We start from the raw sequence: 12,553 nt of genomic DNA, 5'->3' as shown, positions 1-12,553 counted from the left end.
AAAAAAAACTTTATCACATTTTGCTTCTACAACTGGTAATGTGTCTTATTGGCAAACGCCTGGAGGCAGCAAATGCATCCTGCTTTCATTGAAAACAGCGCCAATACAGTGGGAACTCCAGAGACTCTAACACGTAAATGGACAGGTGCAAAGGTACAACTAGCCAAAAGAATAAACTTATTGGCTTATTAAACAATTTAGTAGAACTCATCCCTTTAAACAAAACCATCCTTTAGAAAGTTTAGCTCATTGTTTCCAATAAACCAACAGATCCCAGTTTTAGTCTCCCACTTCTGCACTATCCAAGTACAATACCACCATTTTTCTACATTTTTAATTAAGAGGAAAAAGAAAATATCTTAACTGAAAAGTTTAGCTGTGTAAAGAAATATTCCTGATAACTCATTTACAAATTGAAAAATCCCCTTTGCCCCTTGGGCAGCATGACAAGATGCAAAAAAATTAAGGGCAGAGGTAATACCTCGTCACCCCAGAGCCTCTCTGAAAATATAAAAGCACACCAGTGGTGTGGGGTGGTGGAAGCTGAAATTGCTAGATGAACGGACACTTTAAAAGCCAAATAAGGCTCTAAGTAACCTTCATATAGATAATTATGCTATCAAGTTTAAATATAAAAAGGAGTTGCCATAGTTTAAAATTAAAACACACACACACAAACACACACGCACGCGCGCACACACTGTGGATGAATAAAGTTACCACCTTTCAGGATCCCAAAGAGTCTCTGTTTATAATCACCCTTTCTTGGGATTAGCGCTCGTTAGTCAAAGTCACAGGACACATTCTTAACTCGGCTTGTTAGAGACACTCATTCGCTCAATACTGCTCCATAACATATTCGTTAACAAAGCATCCATCCTGCATCGCCAACGGCCCAGCCAGCACAGGTGCCTGCTCTCAAGGCTGTCACCTAGCTGGATTCAATTTTTAAACACTTTGCAAAAAGCTCTCACATGAAAACAGGAGACACTTACCTTGAGAAGCAAAGACTGCCTAGCCAACTTCCTGTTTTGTTAACAACTCGTATCACATTTCAGCAGCTGGGTGGAGCCAGTTTATCCAGTAACCAGAGGAAACTTTTCCCAAACTAGGCTGTGCGACTTGATTTGCAAGACCTGTACTCGTTTCTGGATTCCATTTCTGGGAATTAAGCCTTCTGTTTTATGCAAAGGAACACTTTTTGCTACCTGATTATTGTTTCAACAAGAGAAAATAATGGTTTTGTCTTTAATATAAAATCATTTGAAAATACATACCTGTCCTATATAATGCTAAGTAAAGACAAAGAAAATAATAACCTACTTATGGTTAGGTATGGTTGCCAAATTTAGCAAATTCGCTAAATTTAAGATGCCTGATTAAATGTGAATTTCTGATAATCAACCGATCATTTTTTAGTATAAGCATTGTCTTATGCAATATTTGGCACATATTTATACTAAAAAATGATCCATTGTTTTTCTGAAATTCAAATTTACCTCGAGTGTCCTTTATTTTATCTGGCAACCCTATCTAGGAAATGACAGTAAATAGCAAATTGTTTCAATTAACTGCAAAAGTGTAAAAGAATAAATGCCTAGAACTGAAACCTTTGAAAATGTGAATGATATAAAGAAAAAAAATTATTTTGCAAAATTACCCTGCAATTTAGGAGTTTTGGTTTTGTTTTGTTTTGTTTTTTTAAGCCTTTAATCTTCTTTTTTAGAAGGTTTTTTTGCAAAGGAGGGGGCAGAGGAGGAGGAGGAGGAGGAGGAGCAGGAGGAGGAGGAGGAGGAGGAGAAGGAAGAGAAGGAGGAGGAAGAAAAAAAAGAGGAAGAAATAAGGCTACGAAAGGAAAATGTATCTGAGGATATTAAACACTCCACTTCAGTCTATGACTAACACGTGCAGTCTGGAAAATAGACTGTTACACATGCCATGACTTGTGATTACTGGTTAACTATCAACACTAGTAAATTCTCTAAAACCATTTTAAAAGGTGATAAGAGAGGGAAAAGCCACCATTGCTGTAATCTTTCTCCTCAAGAATTATAATTAACAAAAGCCCCTCTCTACAGGATTTCAGAGAGAGGCTTTAAATAAAGATGACCCAGAGCTGATTTTCTACCCTACAGCGGCTTGGAATGGGAGCAAATTAAAACTAAGTTAGTTGATCTTCAGTCCTACTATGTAAAGCCTCAGATGGTGGCACAGCTTTCTGCAGTTATATATAGACCCTTTCCAGGAATAGCCCCCAGTGAGTAGACACTTCATATGCCAAAAGCATGATAAAAAGACCATAAAACAAATAATTCTCAGAAGACATTATCATGATCTTTCATCCCACAGCATTCTCCAATGCTGTATCGTGGAAAGAACTGAATGGTGAAGTTTTAGCTCTATCCAAAACCACCCTTTCCGGGCATAAAGTCTTTCTTTATCTCTCCCTACCAGGCTCTTTCTTCATCAGCTACTTGTGGCTGTCACAGAGAAAACCAAGTTGATTAAAATGTTCAGTGGGTCTTGGACTCTGAGTAGTTGGCACTACCCTCCAAGATCCCACTCTCTTGCCTCTAGCTGCCCTCAAACTCTGTTTTTGGGACCCTTTTGCAACTCAAACATTATTGTGAACCTCAAAGAGATTTTTGTTTATCTGGGTGATATATATTAATATCTATTGTATTAAAATTTGAAACAGAAGTATTTAAATACTGATTCACAAATTCATTTTAAATGACAATAAACTCATTACATGTTAACATAATATTTTTATGTTGCTTTTATGATCGTTCTCAAAACTAAAAATTTAGTGAGAAAAGTAGCATTGTTTATATTTTTGCAAATCTTTTTACTGCCTGGATTGGTATATGACAGCTGAATTTTTATATCTGCTTCCTTATTCAATCTGCTGCTATATCATATAATGCATGTAGCCACTGAAAAACTCCACTGTATACTCATGGGAGAATGAAAATGAATATGGAAAATAAAGTATAGCAAGAACAATAATCACCATCTATTGAGCACCTCGATCAAGATGCATATATTATCTTATCTAAGTCTCACAATGACTCCAAGTAGAATTGACATTATATGGCTGAGAATGCTAAAGACGTGTGTGGCTCATTAGATGGCCCAAAGTCAGGCAGAGAAGAGTAGCAGACATTTTTCTAAGACAGATCTACTAACTCTCTACACTGAATGTCACTGCCAGGTGAGGTCTCATAGACCAAACTTATAAACTTTCCTTTTCCATTATACTCAGAATTTCCTAAAACATTACATTCAAGTAGAATATCTTGAACTGAGCGGACCCTGTTTCAACTCAAGAAATCCAAACCCTCCATTATCTGTTAAGCGCCTCCAGTTTCTCATCAACCTAATTAGCCATCATACATTCTATCATATTAATCTTTCTAAAGTATAACTTACATCATGTAATTCTCCTGCTCAAAAAAATCTTCACTTAACTTGCTGCTTATTACTGAATGAATGTCCAGATTCCATAGACAGATAATCAAATGAAATAATATCTACAAAGTGCGGCACATAGCACAAAAATAAATATTTAATAAATGTTAGTTAAAAGGAAAACAAATGTTTTAATGGTGACTCTGTAAATGAATGATCCCATCTTTCCAGTGGTATACATAATAAATTGTTCCAAAATCATCCATAGACTTCTGACCAAACTCTGATCACTAAATTCATATTTTAATTGTTCTCTGACTTTACAGCATCATTCTCAGCATCAGATTCCTGGGAGCTACGTTGTTCACATTTTTCTCACTCACCAGTTCAAGGTCATTTCACATTATGCTCCCCTAAACACAGCCTATTCCTTAAATTGCTCTACATAATGTGACTTCTCTATAATGACTGATCCTAAAAAACATCTACCCCTTTGCCCACACCCTTGGCCAGAGCTATCTGCATCTTCAGAAAAGTAACATTACTGAGATCCAGTTCTGACTTATCTAGATAAAATTAATCTCTTCAAAAATACTATTTTCACGGGGTTTTTTCCCGACTATAAAACCATTTGGAGATGATCTGAAGTCATTTACTCCAGTGTAAATACACAGACGGAAGCTCTTTGCTGGAATAGGACATTGCCTTCTCTGAATTTTCAAGCGAGATATCCCTTTGTGTGGCACACTATGTATAAACGTTCCTGACCCCAGCTTTTAAATACCAGAAGTCCTTCTCTCTCAATTCATGGTGATAATAAAATAAAATAAAATAAAATAAAATAAAATAAAATAAAATAAAATAAAATAAAATAAAATAAAATAAAATAAAATAAAATAAAATAAAATAAAATAAAATAAATAAAATAAATAAAATAAAATAAAATAAAATAAAATAAAATAAAATAAAATAAATAAAATAAAATAAAATAAAATAAAATAAAATAAATAAAATAAAATAAAATAAAATAAAGTAAAATAAATAAAATAAAATAAAATAAAATAAAATAAAATAAATAAAATAAAATAAAAATACAATCACACATTTCTAAAGTTGTGGCAGGAAGCAGAAATAGAAATAACGCCTCAATCTACTATATCAGGATGTGATTAGATAAATGGTTCTGTGTCCCAGTAGAATGAAGCATTTTGCTTTCAAGAAAAATATCAAAAGGAAAAAGACCTAGAGTACTACCCCTTTCTAGTAAAGAATAGTACTGCTTCTTCAAGTTGACAGATAAACTCAAGAGAAGCTTTCCTTAAAATGACTATGAAAAAGCAGAGTGTAGTGAAAAGAGCAGTAGATTATCTTGAACAAATCATTTATTCTTTCTTATTTTGTTACCTCAAGGATAAAAATGAAAGGTTACAACCAGAACTACAGATTCTCTAAGGTCTTGTGCCAAATTCTGAATGCAGGATTCTGACAGCCAAGAAGAGATACATAACAGGCCAGGAAAAAAGCATATACTTTTAGAATGAGAGATTACTTTAAAAAAAAATTATATATATATATATATATATATATATATCACAATTATTCAACAAATATTGTGTCAAGCACTTACTATATGGCAAATATTGTGCTAGGTACTAACTTATATTTGTAAGAAAAAAGTGGTTCTGTATGTACTCTCGTATGTTGTGATATCTTAGATGGATGATAGAGGGAGAGAGAGAGGGAGAGACAGAGAGACAGAGAGACAGAAAAAGAAACTCAATTACCTGATAAATTCATATGCCTGTAGACACACATTTCTCCTTGCTTTCCAGATATTTGTGCTGAGCTCACTCTTTGTCCAATACCCAACATTGTATGTTTTATGAAGATGAGTTTGGTTTGTGCTTGTATAAATGCATCTACTCTTAAAATTTCAAGTTTCTCCTTGCTGTTAATAAACATCTAGTATATTAGTAAATTCAAGTCTTGTTTTTCATACGTGCTTCCAAGATAACTGAATGTCGCACTATTCAAAAACTCAGCTCACTACATTTTCTTCTCTGTCAACACTTTTATTAGGCTGAATAATGGCCCCCCAAAAGATATCCACATTCAAATCCCTAGAACTATGAAGGTTACCTTACGTGGCAAAAAAAAAGGGGGGCGGGGGGCAGAGGGGCTTTGTGGATGTCATTAAGTCAAGGATCTTGAGATAGATGATTATCCTGGATTATCCAGCTGTGCCCTAACTAAAATCAGAAGTGTTCTTAAAAGAGAGAAGGAGGGAAATGACACACAAAAGGAGAGGAGAAGATAATGTGACCATGGAGGCAGAGACTGGAATGATACAGCTGCAAGCCAGAGAATGCCACAAGAAGCTGGAAGAGACAAGGAACATCTTCCCTAGAGCCTCTGGAGGGAGTGTGGTTCTGCCAACACCTTGATTTTGGCCCAGTGATACCAGTTTTGGACTTTGGGTCTTCAGAACTGTGAGAGAATAAATTTCCATTGTTTTAACCACCAAGTTTGTGGTATTTTGTTACAGCAACCACAGGAAATGGATCAACTCCCCTTCCCAATTTCTCTTTCATTTTTATCAATCGGTGGAACCCATTCTCTTCAACAGTCAAGCTAAAGCTAGAGATGACTTTCAACTTTTTTGTCCCTTGCATATCTGACAGCTCAGAGTTTTTCAACTCAGAGCCACAACTCATGTATTAGTGGATTGTGAAAATTTTTAATGAAATAAAATTAAAATATTAGAGTGCATTACATATGATAAGGGTAGTAATAAGTTTATTCCGATTATATCTGTGAGTAGATATGTCCTTGTTTATAAGGTAAAATGTATTTCTTACTATGAGGAATAGCCCAAATGTTGAAACAAACTGCTTTTAATGTCTCAGCAAGTCAATTATCAGTTCCTCCTTTGTCAACATGCACATGCAGGCTTTCCTACTTATTTATTCTAAACAGGGGGACATGGTACTTTGGAACCAGATCACCCAGGATTTGAAGATCATCTCCATCACTAACTTTATAATAATCCGGACCTCTCTGAACCTGTTTCCTCATTGTGAAATGAAGATGATAATACTTTCCTCATAATGGCATGAGTATTAACTGAGACAATACATGTAAAGTACTTAGTTCATTGCCTAAACATAAAAATTGTTCGATATAAGGTATACACTATAATTTTGTACGTTCAATTTTTTTGGACTTCAGTAGTAGCCTTGTAATTAATCTCTCTAACTTCATACCTCAGGATCACCATTAACCCTGCCAACAAGAGTCCAACATCAGTTTAGTCTTCCTCAAGTATTGCTTTTGGCAATTATGTATTGCGATTTAGCATTGCTTATAGAGTTAAATGCATGCTACTCTCCCTGACATTTAAAGCATCCCGTCATCTGGCCGTACTTACAACATTCTCATTGCTATCCCAGCAGGTGCTGCTGACTAAACCAATCCATTAAACATGGAGTCCTTGCTCATGTTGTCCCCTTAGCTCCTTTTTTCCTGCCTATTAAATACAAGACAGTCTTTGAGGTTTAGCAAAAGTCCCAATTCATCCATGAAACTTATCTGATAACCAGAACTAATGTTAGTTTCTCCATTATAAAATAACATCATGGCCAATTTAAAAAAATCATGTTCTCTGACGTCAGACTCACTTAGGCTGAAATTCCAGCTTGACTTCAGGCAACTTACTTAACCCCCCTCATCTCACTTTCTTTATTTGTATAAATATGATACAGAAGTGGGGTTGTCATGATGTTTTCATGAGATAATATCTCGTTGCACTGACACCAGAATGATCTTGAAAACTTACTGATAAAACTGCCTTCAATATCTTACATTAGAGTGAGAAAATACACATTACATAAGTTGCCATTCCCATACTCAAACAGTGATCATTAATCGTAAGTAGTATTCATACTCTTTACAGCTAAACCCAGACATGGCTTCAGACTCTTCTCAACACATTATGCCAAGTAGTCAATATTGAGGGTTGAAAATTCACACTCACTGTGAGCAATCCCTAGAGTAGGGACTGTGCCATTACTTTCAATTCCTCTTTTTAGGTACTTAAAAAACAGATGTCAAATGTAAGATCTTACCTTCATTTAAGTAGCGAAAAGATACCTAGAAGGCCACTTCTTCTGTTTTACCCTCCACAGACTTGATTTGAATTTCGGTTCATTTTAAGGCCAGATTACAGACTATAATGAAAGCATGGCTGACATTCTGTATCCTTTTTAATTACACGTTTTTCTTTTATAGCATTTTAATTTAGCATGACAACATTAATGCATTGTAATTATATGCCACAGAGATGGCGCCACGGATCAAAGTAAAATATTGACAGTTTGTCTCATCTCTACCAGATCATTAATAAAATTTCCATTGATCACCCAGAGACAGGACAGAAAGTCAAGTCTTGGTTATTAGGATTATACTACATTTAAATTTCTACCATACCTGTTATTAAATTAATTAAAGCAAATGAAAAAGAGAAAAAAAATCAAGGAAGAAAATAGCATCTATTTAGTAATAACCTATATCTATTAAATAACAACCAAGTTTTTTATTTACCAAATTAAAATAGTGAAAGAATAGTATAATTTACTATAAAATTTGGCTTTGTAGCTCTTAGGCTATGTGACTTTTTAAAATGTCATTTATTTTTAAGATAACTTGGGTTCCATTCTATTAAATGAGATTTTAATATATACAAATGTAAAGTAGTCTTAAAACTGAAAAGAAATTATACTCCCCACGGCCAGAATGAGAATAGATTTATTGACTGAATAAAATGTCATTGGTTTCTTTTATGCATAAAACATTATACAGTCAGGGTAACATTTATAATGAAAACTGGCGGCTCACCCAACCATTTTTGCAAGAATCTTTTTTCTGCATTGGGTAAACCTACAAAGTTGTATAATTTTAAATTCAATGAACATAAAGCAATAAATAAGACAAAGTCCTAGCCCTCAGGATCTCCTGGTTTAGTAGGCTGGACAGAAATCTAATTAAATAACCAATGTAAATGGTGTGCTACTTGCTTCAAAAATTGTACATAAAAAGAAAAAGCTGTAGAAGTCAAGAGAGCAACACCTTGTCACTTGCGTGAGTCTTCACAAAGAAGAAAACACAGACGGGTGTTTTCCGTCAGACCACAGGAGGGCATCCTAGACAGAAAGAATGGGAGTACAAACACCACCAGTTTCATAAACATGTGAAATAGCGTCGTGTGTTCTGAGAATAGAAAATAATCCTAGAACACAGTAAATGAAGAGGGATGTGATTCCCACTCTTCAATCCCTACCCCACCCCCAGGGGAAATGGGAGTTTGTCTATTGGGCAGTGCCCCAAAGTTGACTACAGGAGCAAAAAGCCTTTAGTTGCATGAAACCTGAAAGCAAATACCAAATGGGGAAATCCTGCTGAGGCAACAATATCAAAACAAGAAAAACAAATTAAAACCTGGTCCTTAATCAAATTAGTTGGGAAATGAGAGCAGAAATGTGTGGCCAAAAAAAGAAATCCTGAAAACCAAGAAAAATGGGGCAGGTGTGTGGGGCGGGGGTAGTAATGGAATGTCTAGTTGTGCTGATCCAGAGGAATTCTGGAAAGGAGTACAGAAGCCTTCAGGGACTTTTCATGCAGGAATAAACTGGCATAGGCAAGTCTGATCCCTCTAATGGGCTAAAGCCACACCCCCGGGCTTCTTAGATTTCCCGGGAAATGCCCGTCCCATCACTTCCGCCATCTTCTGTTGTCTAAAAGCCAGTCACAGGTCCCAACCGCACTCAAGATGAAGGGGTTACACAGGCCGTGAATACCAGGAAACCGAAATAATTGGGGACCATTTTTGAGTCTCTCTGCCTCAATCCAATTTATCAAAAGTTATACTTCAGTAACTTTTAGTTTTTGATAAGTCAGTTTGATTTTAAACAGCTTTACAGAGTGCCAGCACTTAATAATGGAACCTAATCGTGAGTACAAAAGCACAGGAAACCTAGAGGGGACTTCAGAGACAATCTGAGGCTAAAGGGCACTAAAACAAACTTAAAATTCTTTGTATTTTGGCTTGGGATCAGCCTAAACAAGGAAACACTCAAGTTTGAATTCAGTAATTGTAAATATCCACATGGTGGCAGTAGATACCAGGAAATTCTAAGTATTATGAGCAACTGAAGATAGTGAGCAAATTTACCTGTAGGGCAACCCGCGTTTTCCTTACTGTCTGATCATCCATCCGAAGGAGAGGAAAGTAAATAGCATCTTTCTACCTACTCACCTGTAAAGTACTACCTATAAAGCATTACCCCTGAAGAGTGAGGACCCACACAGTTCACTGTATTCCTCCCACAATTCCTATGACAGTAGTAAGGATCTTAGGAAGGGGAAAATGAGGCCCCCTAAAACAGGGACTTAGGAAGATGTCTCCTATCAAGTACGAACAGCCGAAGTTTCAGAGCTACATTTAATTAAAACAGTGTCATATTTGGACTGGTGTAAAGCCAGTATAGTTCAGAGTTGACATGATTGGAGGAGAAAAATTGTCAAACAAAAGGGGGTTATTACTCTGCAAATAAAAGATATGAAGGAGAAAGGCTTAGTGCCACATACACATGGCTACGCACACACACTCACATATTCATGTACATACTATACAGAAATTCAGTCGACATAACCCAGTCAGAGCAGGTAGATCTGACATTAAAATAATAGGGGGTAACTCTATAGATCAGATTGTTCCAAGTAAGCTTTATTATTAGAGAAGTTTTATTATCTCAGTTTATAAACAAACTCAGAAATATTAATAAGACTCTTTCTGATTATCCTATATCTTCTTAATAATCCACACCCCGAGAGGTGATTCTTGACAATGTCGTGATTTGTTTGATCTTGGGACATCCTACAAAGGCAGTCTGATTTTGCAAAAGTGAAAAAGCCTCATATTTTTAGGTCCGTCTAGATGTGACAAAGAAGTAGAAAGTTGCGTGTGACTTCAGGTTTGATAATCTGAATAGTCATGTTTGGTTTTACAGAAATAACAACAATCAAATAGTTAGCTAGTCATTTTTTTTCCTTTCAAGAGGTAGTCACAACATATATATAATACATGGTTATTCCATATTTGGTACAGGCTCTGAGTGACTATTGTGTGCAATAATTATTAATGAGCAATTATTCCAAGTCTGCACTCATCACTGTGAGAGGATGACAAAAAAAATGTTTTCTGCCATAGATGATCTTACAATCAACTTCAGACACCAGGAATAACAGGAAACAGTTAGAAAACAAAGCCAGAAGTGTGTGGTATTCACTACAAGTTACAATAAAGTGCATTGAAGACAAATGATGGTGTGGGATGAAGTTCATGTAGGCTTCATGAGGCAGTATGCCTGAAATTAGACATTGAACATGAATAGGTAAAGAGATAGATATAGTTTATTTCAGACAAAAGGATGTAAATGTGTTAGCTTGGAGGACACTGGAGTCATGAGGAGATGAGTCTAACTAGAAAAGAGTACGTTTATGAGGGCACAGGGCAATAAAGATAAATGGCAAAAGTGTAAAAGCATAGGCAGTCTCCACCAAGCAAAGACTTAGTAATTATAAGTGTGCCCAGCTTCTTTAATACCACACACACACACACACACACACACACACACACACAAATATTTCATGGTCAAGCTGATGATCTTGCCTCTTAACTCACTGGGAAACTTGAAGAAATTGGAAGAGAAAAATATCCCTAACCTCTTACCATCACATCACCCAACCCAGCAGCATTTGTACCCTGGCACTCTGCCTTCTCTCCTGTCCTGAGCGTGAACTGTAGGTGTCCTATGTAAGGCAAATCCCTCCACCTGTCCACCAGGTCGTTTCCTCTCACTTACTCAAGGTCATCACTCCAGTAATTCTCTCTGTGCAGATTTTTTTTCAGTTTACCCCTCCAGATGCATTTTCCACCTCTCCTATCCTACTCTTTGACAGTCTGACCTGAATCGACAGGCTCCCCTGCCCTCTGGCTCCAGATTGCTTTGGCCAATGGGAAGGACTGGGGTGCCCGGGAAAGGACTAGGGATATGTAGCAAGGAGGAAAGGGAAGGTGGAACATTTATTTTTCCAGCTCCCTCTCCATGGACTGGCTCAGTCCGTCACCAAATGACACAAGTGGGTCTCTCCTCACAGCTCTAATTCTCCAGATTCTGGTAACCTTTTCCCTCTCCTTGCCCCTCCATGTCAAGAGGTGGTTCTGATGCCAAATTGTAACTAACTCCAGGGTATTGCACTCGCCCTGTATTTTTCTTTTACCCTGACTATAATTTTATATTATATATGATCCTTTTGAGAACTTCAAATCTACTTCTCACCAGCACCTGGACTGATAATTCCTTTTCTCTCCTACATCATTAGTTTTACCTATCATGTCCTACACATAGTAAATACACATGCTGTTTTATTTCTTATATTAAAAAAAAAAAAGTTTCTTAACCTCACAAACCCCCTCCAACTATCACATCATTTCTTCGCTCACATTTAGGGCGAACCCTTTGAAAGAGTTGTCTTACTAAAATCCTCAGTTCCTCCACCTCACAGATTTTCAGCCCACCTCCCCACCAAAACCGCTCTCATCAGGTCACCAATAAAATCTCTATTCTTAGCCCTCTTCTCACAGGATCTGTCAGCAGCGTTTCACTCACTTGACCGACCTCTGCTTCCAGAAACCCTTCCTTCCCTTGTCATCAGGCATGCAACACTCTCTAGTCTGTCCTCCAAACCAAACTGGTTGCTCCGTCTGTTTCCTTTGCTTTCTTTTTTTTTCTTTTCCCAGCCTCTTAATAGCAGAGTGCCTCCGGCTAACATTTTGAATCTCTCCTCTTTTCTACATGCATCAGAATGGGGCGCTCACCCAATCTCATGGATGTTCATACCGTTTATAATAACAGGACTCCCAAATTAGAATCGGTGTCCCGGACCTGCTTTCTCTATGGTTTTCCTCACCTCATCTAATGGCAACTCTATTCTTCCAATTTCTCAGTCTAAAAATTTGAAGTCATGCTGACTGCTCTTTCTCACATCCAAGCCATTAGAAGTCCTATTGATCCTACTTTTGAAA

The 12,553-nt window shown here is 36.7% G+C and overlaps 1 protein-coding gene across 2 annotated transcripts in view; it reads right to left on the bottom strand.

The window, feature by feature from the left end:
- FRRS1 (ferric chelate reductase 1) overlaps positions 1-1,088 on the bottom strand; it is a 40,933-nt gene extending 39,845 nt beyond the window's left edge. Inside the window, exon 1 of one of the 2 annotated variants that reach the window (XM_036235154.1) lies at positions 996-1,088. The gene's annotated coding sequence lies outside the window, so the exon portion shown is untranslated. Of the gene's footprint in view, positions 1-723; positions 976-995 lie in introns of those variants that run through there. The other variant, XM_036235153.1, reaches the window with a different exon arrangement.
- Between the last annotated feature and the right edge of the window lie 11,465 nt (positions 1,089-12,553).

The sequence above is a fragment of the Rousettus aegyptiacus genome, unplaced genomic scaffold (assembly GCF_014176215.1).
Source record: "Rousettus aegyptiacus isolate mRouAeg1 unplaced genomic scaffold, mRouAeg1.p scaffold_m13_p_17, whole genome shotgun sequence".
NCBI classification, from domain to species: domain Eukaryota; kingdom Metazoa; phylum Chordata; class Mammalia; order Chiroptera; family Pteropodidae; genus Rousettus; species Rousettus aegyptiacus.
Note: the sequence above shows the minus strand (reverse complement) of the source record. Positions and strands in the feature narration are given on the sequence as shown.